Raw genomic sequence first — 22,492 nt, forward strand, 5'->3', positions numbered from 1 at the left:
TGGTGTCTTCAGGTAACATAAGTCAATTAAATTTGTGCATAGTGATCTTTACTTTTGGGATTCTCCCCTCCAAGCCCTTCAATTTCCCAATATGGCTTTAATAACTAACTAACTAACTATATATATATTTGGTAATTAAGGTTTATGTTGCTAAATCCCTCAAGATTTGCTATGAAGTTTGCTGCCACTCAAGCAAGTAGTAGCCTCCTAAGAGACACATTGTTGGTGTGAGAGAATATCTTAATCCCAAAACTCTAAAGCCTAGAAGACAGGCTTCTATCAATCCCTTATTTCATCCCAAATTTCCTGAAACCTACACTTTTCATCCTTGGTAATGAAGGAAGTGATAGACTAAGTCAAATCAAATGATTTGTTAGAAACCTTGCACCTACATTGACTTGCAATTCGTAGAGCATCAAGATATAAGTGTTCATGTATGCCTCTTTCTTGTTCAAGGGAAATCGTATGAATTTTACTTTAAAATTTGCTAAACAACAGAGAGCAAGTAATAAACTCTGCCCGATGCATGCTCTTTCCATGAAAACTTGATCTATGTGTGTGTGGGGGGGGGGGGGGGGGGGAGGTAAAGAAAAGAATGCAGCCACAGTTTCTCACTTTGCTGATTTGTACATTTGTGTATTAATAGTTCCCAAGGATGGATTTGGCATTTCTTCAGATGTTCATGTGCTGTATTGTAAAACAATCTGTAAGATAGCATTGCTATGCCAGTCTAGTCTATAGAGCATCTTTTCTCCTAACATGTGAATGTGGCACAATTCCTGGTATTGGTATTGTATTCTTCAAAATAAATTCTCTATCTTACCACCAAGTATTTATCCTATGTTAATAAATTAATTAAACTATAGAAGGTGAGAGTGAGGAGATCATGCTAAAGGGGTCTCAGCAGAACAGAGCTATCTTTTTCTATTTGTATCCTTTAGCAGATCACTGGGGTCAAAATATCCGATCTGTGCTCAGAACTGTGTAACTGAAGTTTCTCAAGATGCATAACATTTTAGAACTGCAGCTCTATTACCCTTTGCAACCATTGAACAAGTTGTGATGTTCTCAAGATTGATCTAAGACTGATCTGTCCGTCAGTAAGGAGAAAAATAATTCCAGAACCAAAGGTGTGCAATTCTCCTTGTCCACTTGCAAGGTTTTTAAAAGATATTGTTAATTTTTTCAGCATTGTCATTTGAAGGTGGTTGAGTAGATTTTGTAATTTTGTAAACTCTCATGACAATTTTGCTAAGCTAAGTTTGTGTATGAATGAAGCAGTCCATTTCACTAGCATCTCTTGCACCTAGGCACAATTTGACATTAGATAAATGTAATAGAAAAGAGGGAGTTTTTTTCTTATACACTCATCTGATCTGTTATATTAAAGTAGCTCACTCAAACCTACCTAAGAAATAGGAGTTACTGAACTTTCCCTAAAAAGAACAACAGGAGTACTTGTGGCACCTTAGAGACTAACAAATTTATTAGAGCATAAGCTTTCGTGGACTACAGCCCACTTCTTCGGATGCATATAGAATGGAACATATATTGAGGAGATATATATACACACATACAGAGAGCATAAACAGGTGGGAGTTGTCTTACCAACTCTGAGAGGCCAATTAATTAAGAGAAAAAAAACTTTTGAAGTGATAATCAAGCTAGCCCAGTACAGACAGTTTGATAATAAGTGTGAGAGTACTTACAAGGGGAGATAGAGTCAATGTTTGTAATGGCTCAGCCATTCCCAGTCCTTATTCAAACCGGAGTTGATTGTGTCTAGTTTGCATATCAATTCTCCCCCTTGACTCTATCTCCCCTTGTAAGTACTCTCACACTTATTATCAAACTGTCTGTACTGGGCTAGCTTGATTATCACTTCAAAAGTTTTTTTTCTCTTAATTAATTGGCCTCTCAGAGTTGGTAAGACAACTCCCACCTGTTTATGCTCTCTGTATGTGTGTATATATATCTCCTCAATATATGTTCCATTCTATATGCATCCGAAGAAGTGGGCTGTAGTCCACGAAAGCTTATGCTCTAATAAATTTGTTAGTCTCTAAGGTGCCACAAGTACTCCTGTTGTTCTTTTTGCGGATACAGACTAACACGGCTGTTACTCTGAAACCTGAACTTTCCCTGCACCTCCTTTCCACTCCTCCCAGATGTTGGTGACATCTGCTCTAATCTGGCCCCCAGCACATATCCACACCTACCTCTCCCTATTAGCATCTCTTTCTCTATTGCATGCTTTATTTTCTCTTAGCTTATTCCTATCCCCTGCTCCACCTCTTTCCTGTGAAATTATTGAACCAGTAGGTTTCAGATGAGTTAGTTATCCTTGTGTACAATTCACTGCATACCTTAGTGATGTGCAAGCTGTTGATGGAATTCCACTGTTATCAGAAATGATCTCCGAAAATGATGTAGCCTGCTAAACCTTTTAATTTAGCTTATTGCCAAACCACCACTGAATAAAAGTTAGAAAAGTCTTCTCATACGACATAAAGCAAAATAAAAAACAAAAATAAACACATTTTATCTCCCAAAGGGTGAAGGGGAGCTATAGGAATCCATTCTTGGAAAAATATTATCTAGGGCTCCAGTCCTGACTTTGATTCAGTGGAACTATTCCCAGCCTGTAAAGTTTGCACAAGTCTTTGTAGGACCTGGGCCCAGTGTTTTTATTCCTATTTGTTTTTTAAGAGTGGTCACCAAGTCTTAGGTGCTGTGTTGTGTAAGTAGTATAAACAGAAAATACAATATGGTTTCTACCCTGAAGAGATAGTATTCGTTGAAATTTATGTTTAGGGTCTTTACAAATCAATTTACAAACTAACTAGTTAATTAAGTAAGCCATACATACATTAAAGTAGGTAAATCTTGTCCCCATTTTAAGTCACTCGCTGAAAGTAATAAGAGGATTCCGTGTTGGGGAATAGTAACTCAAGAATCTCCAACTCTCACTTATGTGCTCAGATTGCCGGACTATACTTCTGTAGAAAACCATCCCTGTTTTTTTGTGTTTTTCCTTCTGATTGATTTAGCCAGTGTTCTGGTAAAGGAAAAACAAAAGAGATGATCCAAAGCCTATTGAAATCAGTGGGTGTCTTTTTATTGACACCAATGGGCTTTGGATCAGGTCAAAAACACAGGCCATGCTTCAAGAACATGCTATAGCTCTTACTAAGTTCCTCCCACCCCATAAGGGCCCACTTAAACATGTGTGTGTGTGCGCATGTGTGTGTGTGCGCATGTGTGTGTGTGCGCATGTGTGTGTAAAGTTATATCCATATATAGAAACTTCACACATAAAAAATGCTACAAAAGTAAAAATACAGCAAGAGAGCCAAGTCATTATACATTTTAGCATTTAATTCCAACTGACTTTCTATACCTCAATCATGTGGATTTTAAATTTTTAAAAATCAAGACTTTAGTATAAAAGACCCATGTTATAGTCTGACTTACCTTTTTGCATTCTTCAGTAGAAAGGGTTGAGCTTCTGCAAAGAGGAGTAATTATGACAGACACCTTGCTATAGTTTCAGGATTGCAAAATTGTAAGGTTTGAAGTACGTCATGTCAAAAATGTAAGAGGAGGCATGTTTTTTATAGCTACTTGGCACTTTACTCTTTCATGTGCAGAATGTTAAAAGGAAGAAAATGCACCTGTGTGGCACAACTTGAAAAGAATATTGAAAAATGAATGTTTAGTTTTTTGAGTTTATATCCAGTATGCTAGCTTGTGTTTGATAGGTCTGGTTATTGGTACTGACTGGACAGAATAATAATATAGGACAGTATTTTAGGAAGCTGTGCCTGAGTCTGTGATTTGAGGAAAGGGTCAGGGAAAATCATAATTGGACAGATGTTATATCTTTTCAGTGCTGTACCGAGCTGTGTTTCCACACCCTACTAGCTGAATGAAATCAGAATATTTCTGGTGCCAGCACCATGGAAGACTGTGCAGCTCTAAAACTCAGATTTGTCAGGTCCTGAAGGTTGAGTATATTTAAATGAATTTTCCCTTCTGAATGGACTGAATACAAATGATATTTTATGAAATATGACATCATGGAAGTATTGAAATACCTGCTATATTTTGTTGAGCCATGAACACTGTATAGAAAAAAACATTGGGCTAGTTAATTAGCACATCTCATATTGCAGTGCCAATGCCAAACTATTTCAAGTCAGATATTCCTGCATCTAATACTCAACAAGAACATCCTGAGTGTTCCTATTTTGCTTGATTTAGTTGGGGATTTGTCCTGCTTTGAGCTGGGGGTTGGACTAGATGACCTCCTGATGTCCCTTCCAACCCTGATATTCTATGATTCTATGCTGATTACTAGTGGCCAATCTAAAATCTGTAAATACATATGAGTTCAGACTTTTCTGGAATTGGATATGTAGAAGAAAATCTCTTGGTGTATTGTATAAGGTGACTCTTTAATGTAGATAATTAGAAGGGTCATGCAATTTTGAATGTGCAACACATCTTACCATAACTAGGTGTAATGTTTTAGGTATTTTTATTATTCTTATTGCCATCGGTGTGAGAACAGCTGTTTTCTGTTAGAAGTCCTAAGACTGCACTAACCATGCTATTGAGCGTTGGGAAGAGGTGTGTGTAAGGATTTTTTTTCCAAGATGGAGGCAGATTTAGTTGTCTATGTGAACCTGTACCCGAATAAAAAGATCTCCTTTTTTAGCTTCAATCTGTTTGAGGTCCCCATATACTACATTGGGGAAGAGGATAAACTGATAACAACAATCAGCATGTTCTACAAACTGTGTAAGTGACAACCTTCTTTTATTGCAAAGAAAAATGGCTGCATATGGAAAACAAATAGTATAATGAAGAGCAGAACTGGATTCAGTACTCAGGCAGACTCTCCCAGAAGTTCATTGCAAATGATATACAGGATGATAACAAGGAACACACCATTTTATTGAGCATCTGTTACTCCTGAGGGAATGCTTTGCCAAAAAATTAAAAAATTCTAAACCAAAAAATTAAACATTCTGTGCACAATATTTTTAAATTCTTTAAAATTCTGCATATTTTATTTGTCAAAATAACACATTATAATGACACCATTTTCAATTATTTGCTTACAAGTATGTTAAAATAAATTACCCAAAATAATTGAAAATGTTGTGCTTATATTGTTAGTGTTCCTGTGTTATTTTGACAAATAAAATATGCAGAACTTTTCAGAATTTTAAAATTTATTATTTTTGTGGCACAGAATTCCCTCAAGAGTACCAGGGTTCTGTGTGGCACAATCTGGGTGTGGGCAGCTCGGTGGGCAGGTTTGGGTGCGTAGGGCAATCTGGATGCATGGGGCTCGCAGCAGGGTTCTGGGTGAAGGGGGAATGGGACTCTGCAAGGGAGTCCAGGTGAAGGTGGTTAGGGCTCAGTGGGGGGAGGGGGATCTGGGGGAGTGGGACTTGCTGGGGGATGTCAGGATGCAACTGGTTGGGGCTTAATAGGGTGAGGGTCCAGGAGTGGGGGGCTCCTGATGCAGGGGTTGGGGCTAAGCGGGGGGGATCTGAGGAACTCAGCAGGGGGTTCTGGGTCCGGGAGGCTCGGTGAGGGGGTTATGGGTGTGCGGGTGGAGGGAAGGGTCACTGTCCACCCAACCTGGACTCCCCTGCACCCAACCCCCTCAACCCCACTGAGCCACACTCCCCATCCCGCACCCAGAATTTCCACCCCACCAAGTCACCTCCCGCATCCAGAACCCCCACCCCACTGAGCCTCAGCCCTTGCACCCGGAACCCCCAGCCCACCAAACCTCACTCACTCCACAGCCCTTCCTGCCAATTCCCCCCTCCTGCCACAGGCAGAGCTTCCTGCAGCCAGGGCAAGTTTCTTGGGCTTAATCTGACCCAGCCCTGGCTGCGCTGTGCAGGGAAGAAGGAGGAAGAACTCTGTCTCTGTCCTCCTTCTCCTCCCCCGCGCCCAGCTGGGACTAATGTCCCTGGGCACCCTGGGCCTCCCCAGACTTACCTCTACCCCTCTACTCCTGCTGCCCAAACAAATGTGTCTAAGCTGCCAAGCTGCCAGGAGGGTTGAATGAGCAATGGTGCGGCTTCTCTTTGCTTCCCCAAAAAACCATTTTCTGCAAGGAAGCAAAGAGAATCTGTGTGGGGGGAGGATTTTTCTGCTGCACAGCAGTGGCACAGATTTCCCTCAGGAGTAATCTGTGGAACAGAAACATAGTTTAATTAGAAGTTTGGTGACACTGGAAAAGCCCAATACCAATAGGGTTACCATATTTGAACATTGAAAAAAGAGGACACTCCACGGGGCCCCGGCCCCGCCCCAACTCCGCCCCTTCCCCTCCCCCGCCCCACCCCTTTCCCCGCCCCTGGCCCCGCCCAACTCCGCCCCTTCCCTGCCCCCATTCCAACCCCTTCCCCAAAGTCTCCGCCCCTTCCCCTGAGCACCCCACATTCCCCCTCCTCCCTCCCAGCCACACGAAACAACTGCACCAATTCTAAAGTCAGGCACTCCACTAGTATAGACTCCCATGACTTTAATGAAGCTGCTCAGTGGAGGATCTGCCCCAGCGCTCCGTTTTTGGGAGCGGTCAGGACACGCAGCTCACACTGTTCTGTTTCCCAGCTCCCCAGATGCCTTGGAGCACCCAGTTCTCCTCCCTGCCGGGTAAAATCCCGGACATTTTGAGCTATTTAATTCTTTAATTCTAAAACGTAATTCTTTATATGTAGTGAGTCCTTTCCTTTCACCAGTTCTTCAGTTTTCTTTCTCCTCATGTGCCCACGCATACTTCTCTGCAGATCGCATTTTTCTCAGCAGTGGTTGATTGCTCTTTAAGAAGGCATGAAAGTCTTTACAAGAAGTTTGTCTGAAGTTGTACTGTACAAGTAGAATTCCTTTCAATGACTCAACATTCAAGTTGGTCCTTTCCTTTGTCCACTGGCTTTGCATCAGTGAAAAAATTCGCTCTACATTTGCATTGTGAGAAGGAATAGCAAAGAAAAACTGTGCAATCTTTAACAGTTCTGAATGACACTCAATGTTTTTGGATTTCTCAAAATATTTGGTCCACTTCTGGTGTGCTAGCAAATTACTGAACTCTTCATCACTGTTGCAACTTTCTGTAAACTTCTTCAGGTTGCTGAACTGATCAAAACACTTCACGTCATCAATTTGCATCCCCTTATCGGTCAGGTACTTGATACAAGGTTCCACATCACTCCAATTCGGTGTCTCACTCAGGGTAATCCCCTGAAACAAGAGAAGTCTTCAAGGGGTCTAAGCCACATCTCCAAATATTCTAAGCATCTGTTGTACATATTATTCACTTCAGCACAGAATTTGTCACACTCTTCATCAATTCGCAGTGATCCACCACACTGCTGTGTCTCATCACAAATGGGGAGCTGAGTGCCATACAGCACACCCCAGCCCCAGGAGCTCTGATCCACTTGCAGGCAAGGCAGCCCGATGCCCATCGCAGCCAGAGCTCTGATCCCTCTGCACACTCCTGCCTTTTTCACACTGCCCTCCCTTCCTCCCCCACCAGTCAGTGCTTTTTGGCGACTCCCCGGAGCAGCTCCCCCAGCGCTGCCCCCCACCTGTGCAATCAGCGGCGCATGGTACTCCCAGCTTTGCTGGCATCCCTGGCTTACCTTAGAGCAGGCTCTGGCGACTGCTGCTGCTCCCTGACTCTTCGGCTCTGTTTAAGAGCCGAGCTGCCCTAGTGCTACCGGCTTCAGGCACTTCTCCTACCTGGGCTCCAGCTGAGCTGCTCCTCCCAGCTCAGACTGTAAGAGCCGAGCTGCTGGCTTCTGGCAGCCCTCCCCTACCTCAGGACCCAGAGCTGGCTGGACACGTCCCTTCCCCAGCTCCAGCCGAGCTCGGCTCCGCCCCCTCAGACTTACAGAGCAGAGCTGCAGGAGCCAGCGTTACCGGCTTCAGGCAGCACCCCCCCTGCCTCGGGACCTTGCACCGTGGGAGCAGCTCAGCTGGAGCCGGGTAGGAGAAGTGCCTGGCTGGGGGCTCGGGGTCCGGAGGCTGCCTGAAGCCAGTAGCGCTTGCTCGGGCAGCTTGGCTCTGTAAATCTGAGAGAGGAGGAGTGGAGCAGAGCCACAGGGGGAGAGGAAGTGCCGGCCATTTTCCCGGACATGTGTGGCTTTTCAGCAATTCCCCCCGGACGGGGGTTTGATTGCTGAAAAGCCGGACATGTCCGAGAAAAAGAGGACGTATGGTAACCCTAAATACCAAATTCTTTGATCGTAGAATCAAAGGACTGGAAGGGACCTTGAGAGGTAATCTAGTCAAGTCCCCTGCACTACTGGCAGGACTAAGTATTAGCTAGACCATTCCTGACAGGTTTTTGTCTAAACTGCTCTTTAAAATCTCCAATTATGGAGATTCCACAACCTCCCTAGACAAATTATTCCAGTGCTTAACCACCCTGGCAGTTAGGAAGTTTTTCCTAAAGTCCACCCTAAACTTCCCTTGCTGCAATTTAAGCCCACTGCTTCTTGTTCTATCCTCAGAGGTTAAGAAGAACAATTCTTCTCCCTACTCTAACAACCTTTTATGTACTTGAAAACAGTTATGTCCCCTATCAGTCTTCTCTTTTCCAGACAAAACAAACCCTTTTTTTTTTTTTTCAATCTCCCCTCAAGTCTTCTTCTAGACCTTTAACCAATTGTGTTGCTCTTTTCTGATCTTTCTCCAATTTCTCGACATCTTTCCTGGAATGTGGCACCTAGAACTGTACACAATATTCCAGTTGAGGCCTAATCAGCATGGAATAGAGCAGAAAAATTACTTCTTGCGTCTTGATTACAACACTCCTGCTAATACATCCCAGAATGATGTTAGCTTTTTTTGCAACAGTGTCACACTGTTGACTCATATTTAGCTTGTGGTCAACTATGACCGACAGGTCCCTTTCCACAGTACTCCTTCCTAGGCAGTCATTTCCCATTTTGTACATGTGCAACTGATTGTTCTTTCCTAAATGGAGTATTTTGCATTTGTCCTTATTGAATTTCATCCTATTTACTTCAGACCACTTCTCCAATTTGTCCAGATCATTTTGAATTATAATCCTATCGTCCAAAGCACTTGTAACCCCTCCCAGTTTGATATCATCCACAAACTTTGCTCCTGCCCATACAAGGATACAGAGTGGTGGGTATATGGAAGCAAGGTCATCTTGCAAAAGTGTGCCATAAAAAACGGACACATAGAAGGTCAAATGAAGGTCACAAGAAATAGGTTCATCATGTTGTAAAGGAGACATGGAGCCAGAAGCCAAGGTCTTGGTGTATACTATGTTTAATGTATAGTACTATGTTACCAGCAAAATCCAAAAAGAGAAGCCCTGGCAAGTGGATGTTACAAATAATGTTCAAAGAATAACTATGGAGATGGATATAGGAGCTTTGTGTCTATAATAAGTGAGATTACTTATTGCCAGTTTTGTCCAAAGGACCATACACCACAGTTGGGAAATGGCAAAGGCAGTGTTATGTACATATACAGGAGAACAAGTGGAGGTAGGATACCAAGACTAGAAGTTATGCTTATCTCTAGCATTAGTGAAGAGGGAAGGTGTCAGCCTCCTGGGACAAGATTGGTTATTACAATTTAACTGGGCAGACATCAACTATGTCCATTTATTCAACTACCCTGATATATATATAGGGGAAAATAACACAGCAGGGCACTGATTATCCAACAAGTTCTTGGAATGTATTGGAGACAAAAAAAATATTGCAGAGGGTGGAGAAAGATACTATGTTCTTATGTACTAGGGGAGAGGCTGTTCTAGATTTGATTTTGAGAAATAGGAAGGAACTGGTTGAGAATTGGAAAGTGGAAGGCAGTTTCAGTGAAAGTGATCATGATTATAAGGATTGGTAGGAGGGAAAACAGCACAATAAAGTTAATGGATTTCAAGAAGGCAGACTTTAGCAAACTCAGGATATTGGAAGGTAAGCTCCCATGGGAAGCAAGTCTAATGGGAAAAACAGTTCAAGAGAGTTGGCAGTTTTTTTCAAAGAGACAATATTAAGGACACAAGAGCAAACTATCCCACTGCATATGAAAGACAGGAAGTATGACAAGAGCAGCTGCCTTAACAGGAAATCTTCAATGACCTGAAATGCAAAAAAGAGTCCTACAAAAAGTGAAAACTAGGTCAAATTTCACAAGTATGTAGAGACAACAAATTAAACAAATAATACAAGTATGTAGGGACAAAAATAGAAATGCCAAGACACAGAATGAGATTAAACTAGCTAAACATATAAAGGATAACAAGAAAATATTCTACAAATACATTAGAAGCACGAGGAAGACCACAGACAGCATTGGCCCATTACTCAGAAAGGGGGAAACATTTACAGAAAATGTGGAAATGACAGACGTGCAAAATGACTTTTTTGTTTCAGTTTTCACCAAAATGTTTAGTAGCAATTGGACATCTAACATAGTACATTTCACTGAAAATGAGGTAGGATCAGAGGCTTAAACAGGGAAAGAACTACATACTTAGACAAATTAGATGTCTTCATGTCACCAGACCTAATGAAATACATCCTAGAATATTCAAGAGGAGATATCTGAGCCATTAGCAATTATTTTTGAAAAGCCATGGAAGATAGGAGAGATTCCAGAGGAATCGAAAAGGGCAAATATAGTGCCAATCTATAAAAAGGGGAATAAAGACAACTCTGGGGAATTACAGACCAGTCAGGTTAACTTCAGAACCCAGAAAGAAAATGGAGCAAAAAATTAAGCAATCAGTGTGCAAACATCTATAAGATAAAAAGGTGATAAGTAAGAGTCAGTATGGATTTGTCAAGAACAAATCATGTCAAATCAACATAATAGCTTTCTTTGACAGAGTAACAACCCTGTGGATGGGAGAAAGCAGAAGATGTGGTATATCTTGATTTTAGAAGGCTGTTGATACCGTCTCACATGACCTTCTCATAACCAAACTAGAGAAATACAAACTAGATGGAACTACTATAAGGTAGGGGCATAATTTGCTGGAAAACTGTTCCCAGAGAGTAATTATCAGTGGTTCAGAGTAAAGCTGGAAGAGCCTACCAAGTGGGGTTCTTCAGGGATCAGTTCTTGGTCTGGTTCTGTTCAATATCTTCATCAATTATTTAGATAATGCCATAGAGCATACACTTATAAAGTTTGAAGAGGATACCAAGCTGAGATGGGTTGCAAGTGCTTTGGAGGATAGAATTAAAATTCAAAATGATCTGGACAAATTGGAGAAATGGTCTGAAGTAAATAGGATGAAATTCAATAAGGACAAATGCAAAGTACTCCACTTAGGAAGGAACAATCAGTTGAACACATGCAAAATGGGAAATGACTGACTAAGTAGTAGTACTATAGAAAGATATCTGGGGGTCATAATGGATCACAAGAAAAATATGAGTCATCAGTACAACACTGCTGCAAAAAAAGCAAATATTCTGAGATGTATTTGCAGGAGTTTTGTAAGCAAGTCACAAAAAGTAATTATTTTGCTTTACTCCACGCTGATTAGGACTCAACTGGAGTATTTTCTCCAGTTCCGGGTGCCGCATTTCAGGAAAGAAATGGAACAAATTGGAAAAAGTTCAGGGAAGAGCAACAAAAAACGATTAAAGGTCTAGAAAACATGACCTGTGAGGGAAGACTGAAAAAAATGGGTTTGTTTAGACTGCAGAAGAGAAGACTGGGGTGGGGGGGACATGATAACAGTTTTCAAGTATGGTACATAAAAAGGTGTTACAAGGAGGAGGGAGGTAAATTGTTCTCTTTAACCCCTGAGGATAGGGCAAGAAACAATGGGCTTAAATTGCAGCAAGGGTGGTTTAGGTTGGATATTAGGAAAAAAAACTTCCTGTTAGGGTAGTTTTGCACTGGAATAAATTGTCAAGTGAGGTTGTGGAATCTCTGTCATTGGAGATTTTTAAAAGCAGATTAGACATGGATGGTCCCTTCCAGTCCTGAGATTCTATGATTCTATGATTAAGCATAGAAGAACTTCTTGAAGAACACACAGAGTTGTTCAGGGAGGCTCTTGTTACTCAGAAAGAGACCACTGGCAGAATTTATGTGGGTCCAGTTTCTTTCTGAACATTTTTTCAAGCCTAGTCCACTGACATGTGCCATAAATTAAACCAAAAACTGGACCAGTTACAGGCAGCTAGTGTTATTGAGCCTCTCCAGTTCTCAGACTGGGCTGCTTCTGTTGTCCCAGTGTTGAAATCAGACAGGAGATGAGGATATGTGGGGGTCAACCATGTGGCCAAGGTGGCTATATATCCGCTCCCCAGGATTGAAGACGTGTATGCTACCATATCTGGGGGGGAAACTAACAAAAAGTCATGTGTACCACCAAAACCCTCTGCACAATAAATCTACACTCTTAGAAACAATCAATACTCCCTTAACGTTATTTTGTTACAACTGCCTCCCATTCAGTGAGTCATTGGCTCTAGGTATTTTTCGAAGAACGATGGACAATTTTATTCCAAGACATTCCACATGTCTGTGTATATCTTGATGATATCCTGATTACACCCAAAGTACCTCCTTATTGAACTACTGTCCATTTTTCTAATTGACATAGCACAAATAAAAAAGAGCGAGCGAGAGAGAGAAACCCATTATTGTCTTGAGTGCTGAGAATTGTTACAGATGGCTGGACAGTGGGATTAAGGGCAGAGCTCCACCCTTATTTCTCCTGAAAGGAATATTTAGGAGTCCAGGATGGGTGCTTATTATTAGGATCCCGGGTGACCATGCCTCCAGTAAGTAGACCAATTGTGCTAAAGTTGTTACGTGGAGCATATTTTAGCATTGTATGCAGGAAGGGGGTCACACACAGTTATGTGTGGTGGCTGGGAATGGATTGGGAAATTGGGATTGTTGTGTGACAATGTGTGATTTGCCAGTCAAGTTGCCATGCTCTATTAACAGTTCTTTGCATCCAGGGGAGAGGCCTCAGTGACCCTGGGCAAGGTTTTATGCGGATTATGCCAGTCCATTTATGGGGGAAATATTTTTAATAATAATTGATGCTCATTAAAAATGAACTGGTCCCAGAATTGTGAGAATAAATGACATAAAGCTACTTTTTCCACATACTGTGCCTGAGGTCCTATCCAATGACCACAGCTTGGCCATACGAGTAGATTGGGGCCAATATGTTAATATTTATTATAGGCAGTTTAAGACTTAAATATTGATTTCCTTATTTTAAGTGTTTGTAACAATGTGACAAGGAAATCACACATCCCTTAGATATTCTTTTAAATATTTTCTATTTTATTTTACTCTACAGTAGATTTTATTCTACTCTACTCTATGGTATCCGTTGCTGGTATCAGATTTTTAGAACCATGTTGATCTAACAAGGTACTATAGATACAGTAACATTGCTTCATTGCCACAGCATATGTTGAGTTGCTCCAAAGAACAGCAGAGCAAATCTCTTGGATGGAATAACATAAGATAAGATGGGTTTTTATTTAGTTTAATTTGTTTATTTCTTGGGCTAGGGATATATATTATTCAAGTGAGTAGCTGTGCCAATTTAAAGTACTTGAAAGTAATTCAAAAACTTGAAATTGATGTACTACCAGTTTGTGAATAGTATGCATATTTTATCCTTGACAACACTTCCAAATGTAATAATAGATTTGGATCACTTGCTAACTTTCTACATTCAAAAATAATCTTTCTACATTAATATTAGCATCTGATCCAAAATAAATGCTTTTTTAACAAATACCTGACATATCACATAGCACGTTCTGCCTATGGGGCCATAACAGGAGTCAAGGATCAGTGAAGAAATCCCCCTCAGCTCACCTGTTATGCCACCTTTCTGATCCTTTTGCACCACATCAAACTAACTGAATTTCTAATTGAATTCTAATTTAAATGCAAAGTGCAAAGTTAAGTATAGGCTCAAAAATGGATTGTTTGTCTCACTGAAGATGCTGAAGGTGAAAATCCCTTTCATTGTGTATGTTTAGAAAAGTTCCATTCGATAGAGAAGTTCTCATATTTTTAAAAAATATATTAATTCAGCTGTCACTTAGAAGTCTGACAAGACCCAAGAATCTCAACTATATCATACCCGTCCTTGGGAATTCCCACTGATAATATTTTAATCTCCATACCAACCTCACAGTCAGACATGCCAAACCCATGGAAAAAAACACAGAAATTGGGCTTGTTTTTGCCTTCATTGGCTGGTGAGTTGCTTGTTGGTTAGTTTTTGGCTTGTAGCTTGTTGTAGCTTCTTGCCCTTTTTTTTTTTTTTTTTTGGATTGGCTCCCAGCAAGCAGGGGCAAGGGGCAAAAAGGGACCAGGCAGGGAGAGAGTCCGTGGTGGGCCCGCTGTGCACCCCTGTCCCAGACTGCATACCGGGGATCTAGTCACATAGAGTGTTGAGGTTCTTAGGGATTCTTGAGGATTCATAGAGTGTTTTGGCCTTGTTTTGAAATGGGATTAGTTTGATTTTTGGCTTATTGTGAAAGTCGGGGTGTTTATTTACCGCGTGAAAGTTGGCAACTGTGCTCATTACAAGAATATTATCTTCCCAGAGTTCTAGCCAAAGACTCAATAGCAAAGAAAAATACATTTCTAGTACAGCAGGTTGGTCAGAAATTTTCCAACAGAACCTTTTTCCATCAGAAAATGTCAGTATGTCAGATATTAAATATTTTGCAGAAGCATGTCAATATTGACAGAATTTAATTTAAAGAAATAGAGCTGTGTGATAAGGTTGAAATGTCCCATTTTGACCTTTTCAGAATGGAGTGTTTTGATTTTCCATTTTGAAATAACACTTTGTTTCCATTTTTAAGAATTGTATATTATAAAAGGGAATATAAAATGTGAAACTCCCCTCCTCCCCCAAATTTCATTTCATGGAAAATTTCCAAATTGCAGCATTTCCTACAGAATGGAAAATCTAGTTCCTGCCCAGCTCCAGCTTCTAGTGCTCACTACTCTCACACAGGAGTCCTCATGAAAATCAGTTCAGTCCAACACAGCCTATCTTTTGCATAATTGTACATAATAGGTATTCACGGTAGGGATCACTATGAATACTGTGGTAATGTTAACTACTCGCAAATGAAAAATATAAAGGTTTAATTATGATAATCTCTGTAGTCAAATACTGATTGTAATAGTGCCTGTTATGTCCAGCCCTGGGTAAAGCACAGCACAGAGCCACCTAGCTCCAGTGGGAGCACTTGGAGATGTGCATCAAGAAGGAGCTTATGCCGGCAGCAGAAGTTAGAGCAGGACCCATCTGCTCTAACTTCTGCGGGTACTGAGGGCTGAAGACCAGAGGGATAGAATTGATTTTCTGCAGACACCACCTTGCAGTATATCCAAGTTCAGCTAGGACATTGTGGAGAACTGGGGCCTGTTTCTGCTTGCATCCTCCCATAATGTGCACTTGTGTAGCATCAGGGCTAACTCTTGTCCATAATGAAACAATAAAGATTACATGTAATGTTGGAACAAAATTTTTCTGTAAACATGACATTGCCCATTAATTGTTATCTTTCAGTGAAAAGGAAAATTACCTGAAACTAGTAAGGAAAGTGAATTCTCATAAAGCCTTTTCAGTTATCCTTTGCAAGCTTAGCTCTAAATAACGGTTTGCATGGAAATGGAATAATTAGTATTTGGTTCTGATTTCATTTTGTGCTAGCATGGTATCTTTTGTGAAGTATGAATAACAAATCCCTGTCTCACAGGTTATCTACTTTGTTTCTAAATGGATTAGTTTAAAGAGGAAATGCTGCTGTATTGGTCCATCCAGTCAATGCTTCTAAACCATTTTGTTTGTTTGTTTTGCTAGTCTCATAGAATTATTTAGGCTAGAGTTTATTTCAAGTAAAAGAAGAAGTTAAAATCACTGTTTTACATTTTGATTTTTGTTTGTTTCTACAAGACTAACATCTTGTGCTTGTGCCACATTCTCATCCCTTCTACAACTATACTTACAATATTTTAATTTAATTAGTGCTACAATTACATATCCTGGTTCTTGCTCTTTTTGTTAAACAAATTGGTTGTTTATTATATGTGCCTAAAATGATATGAGCAAAAACAATGAGGAGTACTTGTGGCACCTTAGAGACTAACAAATATATTTGGGCATAAGCTTTCGTGGGCTAGAACCCACGTCATCAAATGCATGGAGTGGAAAACACAGTAGGAATATATATATAGTACATGAAAAGATGGGGGTTGCCTTACCAATTCTAACAAGACAATTCAATTAAAGACAATTCAATTCAATTTTATATTCAATTCAATTGTCTCATTAGAATTCATGCATCTGATGAAGTGGCCCACAAAAGATTATGCCCAAATAAATGCGTTAGTCTTTAAGGTGCCACAAGTGCTTCTCGTTGTTTTTGCTGATGCAGACTAACATGGCTACTACTCTAAAATTATATGGTTATCATACTGATGGCTAATGGGCACTACAATCATTGTTTTAAATTAATAAGTTAGGATAAGAATGATATATATATTTATGTGCAGTAACTTGTAAATTAATGTTATTCTGTTGCAAAATGAGGTTATAAAGATGTTATAATTCAGCTCTGTGGTATTTGTTCAATTATGCTATAGAAACATGGACATGGATTCTGAGTTGAATCATGATCCTACTGAAGTCAAAGGCAAAATACTGCAAGCCTAATTCTCCATTGCCTTCACCTTGTGTAAATAGATGTAATTTTATGTGAAATACGGACAAACTTAGTTGCTCTGAGAATCATATCTTTAATTTCCTATTTGTTTATAATCTCCAACTTAAATGTGACATGAGCATAATGTATATTATATTTAACAGTCTCATGATTTTGTTAGTTACCACATAGACATATACACACACACACACGGACATATTGTATACACACAAACACATATTGTATACAAATACACATATTGTCCCATATATATGGAGTTACATCAGACTGATTTTGTTCCAATATGTTTATGAAGGTCTAAATCCTGTTGTGTCTTTGTAGGGCCAGATCCAGAGCTTGAGTAAATCGGCATAACTCTATTAAATCTAATCAGTTGAGGATGTGGCTCAGAGTACCTTTGCATTGTAGGTATAAATATGTTTTATAGAGCTTGTCAGAAAAACCAACGTTTTCCCCACCAAAATATTCAAACCAGTAATATTTATCATTTTTTCAGGGATTTTTGTTTGGGTTTTTTGTTTGTGTTTATTTATTTATTTTGTTTTCCACCGGAAGTTTCAAATTAATTTGAAATGAGTTTTTCCCCCAACAGCCACATTTCAACCATGTCATCTTTTTTTAACCAAAAACACTAATTGAAACAATCCTAAATTGTGGAGGTTTTTTTTCGGGGGGGGGGGGGGAATTTTGATTTGAAATGAAAACATTAGTTTCAATATTTTCCATGTGAAAACTTAAAATTTGTAATTTGAACTGACGTTTTCCTGTAATAAATTAGTATGGATGAAACTGTATTTTTCAGTGGGAATTTGACCAGCTCTAATATGCTACTACTGCATACAATAGTGTTTCAATGCATACATCTAGGTTGGAACATCAGCCACACAAATCTGTTTCAGAATATGTGATTACAGGGGTAGGAAACAACTATGAAAAAGCATCACTGTGAAAAAACTTTGCCATGAAAAATAGCAAGCATTTTTCCAGTCATAGGAACAAATGTAAGATGCTGGCAAATATATGTGTAAATTGCTCCACAGAAAATGTACGGTACCAAGCACATCACAGTGAATCATCCAACCATGTGTTATCCTGGCCTGTGACAGCAATATTTCTCTTGCAATGTTTACACCTGATAGAATATGCAAGTATGTGCTGCTCTCTACACTGTGTGTAATGCCAAGATTTAATCCTAAACAGTCTGGTCAATAAATAGCATAACAAGGAACATATATCAACTTTTTTTAAAAAAAAAGACAACTTAAACTGTACATAAATATTAAATCATACAGAATTACACTGATCATATGAGCTGACTTGGCACAACTCAGGAAAAGAACAAGGAATAGTGGGTTTAAACCATCTTGCATTCCCCCAGTCCATCCAGCACCAGGCTAGTCACCACTGTAAACCAGAGCAGATTAATGGTATGTCTATACTATGGACTCTACACATGTCCAGACATGCTGTTGTGCCATAATTCCCCTATTGTCACCTGAAACACGTGAAGAGTGTCTCAAGGTGTATAGATGCCAAGTTAGCTAGCTCACCTGAGGGATGTGGATAAGTGCATGAATTAGCTGTGGCATGACCTCATACCCAGTCCACTTTACAATGTGAATGGGATGAGGGTCGGGAAGTAGGTCTCAAGCTTCAAAAGTCCTCTACTCCCATTCCTACAATGCACTGTACTCATTTCTTCCTGACTCTGATATAATCTATAAAGGTCCCTTTCCCTCTCTTTGAAGTGGTCATAGTGCACTTCACTGACCACTTCGCACCTGAATTCTGCTTCAGTGTGTAAAATTCACTACTACATGTGACAATGGCTACAGATTCGAGGGCAGTTAGCTAGAACATACCAGAGTTTTAATAATTATCTGGATTGAATACAGCATCCTGCACAATTTCGGCCAGAGTAGCAGGAACATAAGAAAGGCCATACTGGATCAGACCAAGGGTCCATCTAGCACAGTATCCTGTCTTCTGACAGTGGCCAATGCCAGGTGCCCCAGAGGGAATGAACAGAACAGGTAACTATCAAGCGATCCATCCCCTGTCGCCCATTCCCAGCTTCGGGCAAACAGAGACTAGGGACACCATCCCTGCCCATCCTGGCTAATAGCCATTGATGGATCTATCCTCCATGAACTTACCTAGTTCTTTTTTGAAACCTGTTATAGTCTTGGCCTTCACAACATCCTCTGGCAAGGAGATCCACAGGTTGAATGTGCATTGTGTGAAACAATATTTCCTTTTATTTGTTTTAAACCTGCTGCCTATGAATTTCATTTGATGACCCCTAGTTCTTGTTTTGAGAAGGAGTAAATAACACTTCCTTATTTACTTTCTCCACACCAGTCATGATTTTATAGACCTCTATCATATCCCCCCTTAGTCATCTCTTTTCCAAGCTGAAAAGTCCCAGTTTTATTAATCTCTCCTCATATGGCAGCCGTTCCATACCCCTAATCATTTTTGTTGCCTTTTCTGAATCTTTTCCAATTTAAATATATCTTTTTTGAGATGGGGTGACCACATCTGCATGCAGTATTCAAGATGTGGTGTGCCATGGATTTATATAGAAGCAATATGATATTTTCTGTTTTATTATCTATCCCTTTCTCAATTGTGCCCAACATTCTGTTCGCTTTTTTGACTGCTACTGCACATTGAGCAGATGTTTTCAGAGAACTATCCACAATGACTCCAAGGTCCCTTTCTTGAGTGGTAACAGCCAGTTTAGACCCCATCATTTTATATGCATAGTTGGCATTATGTTTTCCAATGTGCATTACTTTGCATGTATCAACATGAATTTCATCTGCCATTTTTGTTGCCCAGTCACTCAGTTCTGAGAGATCCTTTTGTAGCTCTTTGCACTCTGCCCGACTTAACTATCTTGAGCAATTTTGTATCATCTGCAAATTTTGCCACCTCACCATTTACCCCTTTCTTCCAGATCACTTATGAATATATTGTATAGGACTCATCCCACTACAGACCCCTGGTGGACACCACTATTTACCTCTCTCCATTCTGAAAACTGACCATTTAACATGCACCTGTGCAGTGACATTGCAAACAAGCTAGTCTAATCAGGCATTCACTGTACTCCTACTCAGTGCAGAAAAAAAATGAAGCAGCTGAAATGCAGGTACAGGAAGGCCCATGACTCCAAGAGACAATCCAGGAGGGCTTCTGCCACATGTCCATTTTACGATAAACTTAACCATATGCTCTCAAGGGCCCCCAGTATTAAGCATAGAATCATACAATCATAGGACTGGAAGGGACCTCGAGAGGTCATCTAGTCCAGTCCCCTGCACTCAGGGCAGGATTAAATTTTATCTAGACCATCCCTGACAGGTATTTGTCTAACTTGCTTTTAAAAAACCTCCAATGATGGAGATTCCACAACCTCACTAGCCAATTTATTCCAGTGTTTATGTAACCCACACACCTTCTGGGTGTGGTGTTCTGTCCCATCTAGTGGCACTGAGACCACTTAAAGACAGAGATAAAATGGGTCTGCTCTACAGCCTTAGCAAACAGACAGTTGGCTTTTAGATTGCGCGGTAGAGGCTCATGCACTAAGCTGTAGATGTCCCAGTTTCAATCCCGCCCCTGGCAACTGAGGTCTGTCGGTGTTAGATTTAGCTACCCTGACAATTAGGACTTTTTTTTCCTAATGTCCAACCTAAACCACCCTTGCTACAATTTAAGCCCATTGCTTTGTGTCCTATCTTCACAGGTTAAGGAGAAAAATTTGTCTCCCTTCTCCTTTAACACCCTTTTATGTACTTGAAAACTGTTATGTACCACCACAGGCTTCTCTTCTCCAGAAGAAACAAAACCATGTTTTTCAATCTTCCCTTACAGGTCATATTTTCTAGACCTTTAATTATTTTTTGTTGCTCTTCTCCAGACTTTCTCCAATTTGTTCACATCTTTCCTGAAATGTGACACCCAGAATTGGACACAATACTCCAGTTGAGGCTTAATCAGAGTGTAGCAAAGCAAAAGAATTACTTCTTGTGTTTTGCTTATAACACTACTGCTATACATCCCAGAATGATGTTCACGTTTTTTGCAGCAGCGTTACTGTGATGACTCATATTTTGCTTGTGATCCACTATGACCCCCAGATTCCTTTCCTCAGTACTCCTTCCTAGGCAGTCATTTCCCATTTTGTATGTGTGCAATTGATTGTTCTTTCATAAGTGGAATACTTTGCATTTATCCTTATTGAATTTAATCCAATTTACTTCAAACCATTTCTCCAATTTGTCCAAATCATTTTGAATTTTAATCCTATCCTACAAAGCACTTGCAACCCCTCCCAACTTGGTATAATCCGTGAACTATATAAGTGTACTCTCTATGCCATTATCTAAATAATTAATGAAGTTATTGAACAGAACCAGACCCAGAACTGATCCCTTTGGGACCCCACTCGATATGCCCTTCCAGCTTGACTGTGAATCACTGATAACTACTCTCTGGAAATCATTTTCCAACCAGATATGCACCCACCTTATAGTAGTTCCATCTAGGTTGTATTTCTCTAGTTTATTTATGAGAAAGTCAAATGAACAATATCAGAAGCCTTACTAAAGTCAAGATACCATATCTACTGCTTCTGCCCCAATCCACAAGGCATGTTACCAATTCAAAGAAAGCTATCAGGTTGGTCTGACATGATTTGTTCTTGATAAATCCATGCTGATTCTTATTTATCATCTTATTATCTTCTAGATGCCTGCAAATTGATTGCTTAATTGTTTGCTCCCTCATCTTTCCGGGTACTAAAGTTAACCAAACTGGCCTGTAATTCCCTGGGTTGTCCTTTATTTTCCTTTTTGTAGATTGTCACTATATTTACCCTTTTCCAGACCTCTGGCTTGTGATAATCTTCCATGACTTGTTGAAGATAATTGCTAATGATTGAGATAACTCCTCACTCAGATTCTTGAGTATTCGAGGATCCATTTCATCAGGCCCTGGTGACTTGAAAATATCTAACTTGTCTAAAAATCCATTTAATATAAAGTTCTCACATCGAGAACATATCAGATATTAAACTGATAAGAACAGATACTACACTTGGACCACAGCTCAAAGAGCCAGGAAGCGATTGGTCTTTCCATATTTTAGCCTCTGATCCTACCTCATTATCACTGGTATTCACTATGTCAGACATCCAATCACTACTAATATGTTTGGTGAAAACTGAAAGAAAAAAGTCATTTAGCACTTCTGCCATTTTCACATTTTCTGTTATTGTCTTTCCCCCTGTGACGTTACAGTCTATATGATTTCATAAAAAATTGATAATGAATGAATATAATGTAACTGGAATATGCTTCATGCAAAAGGTCTCTTGTAAGGTATCATTACAAAGCTTATTGTCTACTGAGTGTGGTCATCCTATTTGTATAAAGGTATCACCCTTGTATCTAAAACTAGAAACATGAAATATAACTCTGAGAGCCTATTGTAATTATGCATAGTGTGGGCCATTAATGGTGATTTGGAATCTTAATGGCTCCCATCAACCAGGACAATTGACTGGATGCTCTATTTGCAGGCAAGCCTTCCTGTGAGTCAGGCTGGGAGGAATGAAGACTTGGGGTCTTACAGTGACATGTGATCATGTCACATGAACTGGAATCCATCTTTAACCTGGTGCTTTTCCAGTGGGGGGGGGGTCGAAACCCAGAGGT

At 40.0% G+C, this 22,492-nt stretch overlaps 1 non-coding gene across 1 annotated transcript; it reads right to left on the reverse strand.

Moving 5' to 3' along the window:
• Nucleotides 1–21,708: 21,708 nt before the first annotated feature.
• On the reverse strand, nt 21,709–21,904 carry LOC128835166 (U2 spliceosomal RNA). Its single transcript, XR_008444595.1, has one exon. It is a non-coding gene; the product is annotated as a U2 spliceosomal RNA (small nuclear RNA).
• Nucleotides 21,905–22,492: the final 588 nt, after the last annotated feature.

This window comes from Malaclemys terrapin, chromosome 3 (genome assembly GCF_027887155.1).
Source record: "Malaclemys terrapin pileata isolate rMalTer1 chromosome 3, rMalTer1.hap1, whole genome shotgun sequence".
NCBI lineage: Eukaryota > Metazoa > Chordata > Testudines > Emydidae > Malaclemys > Malaclemys terrapin.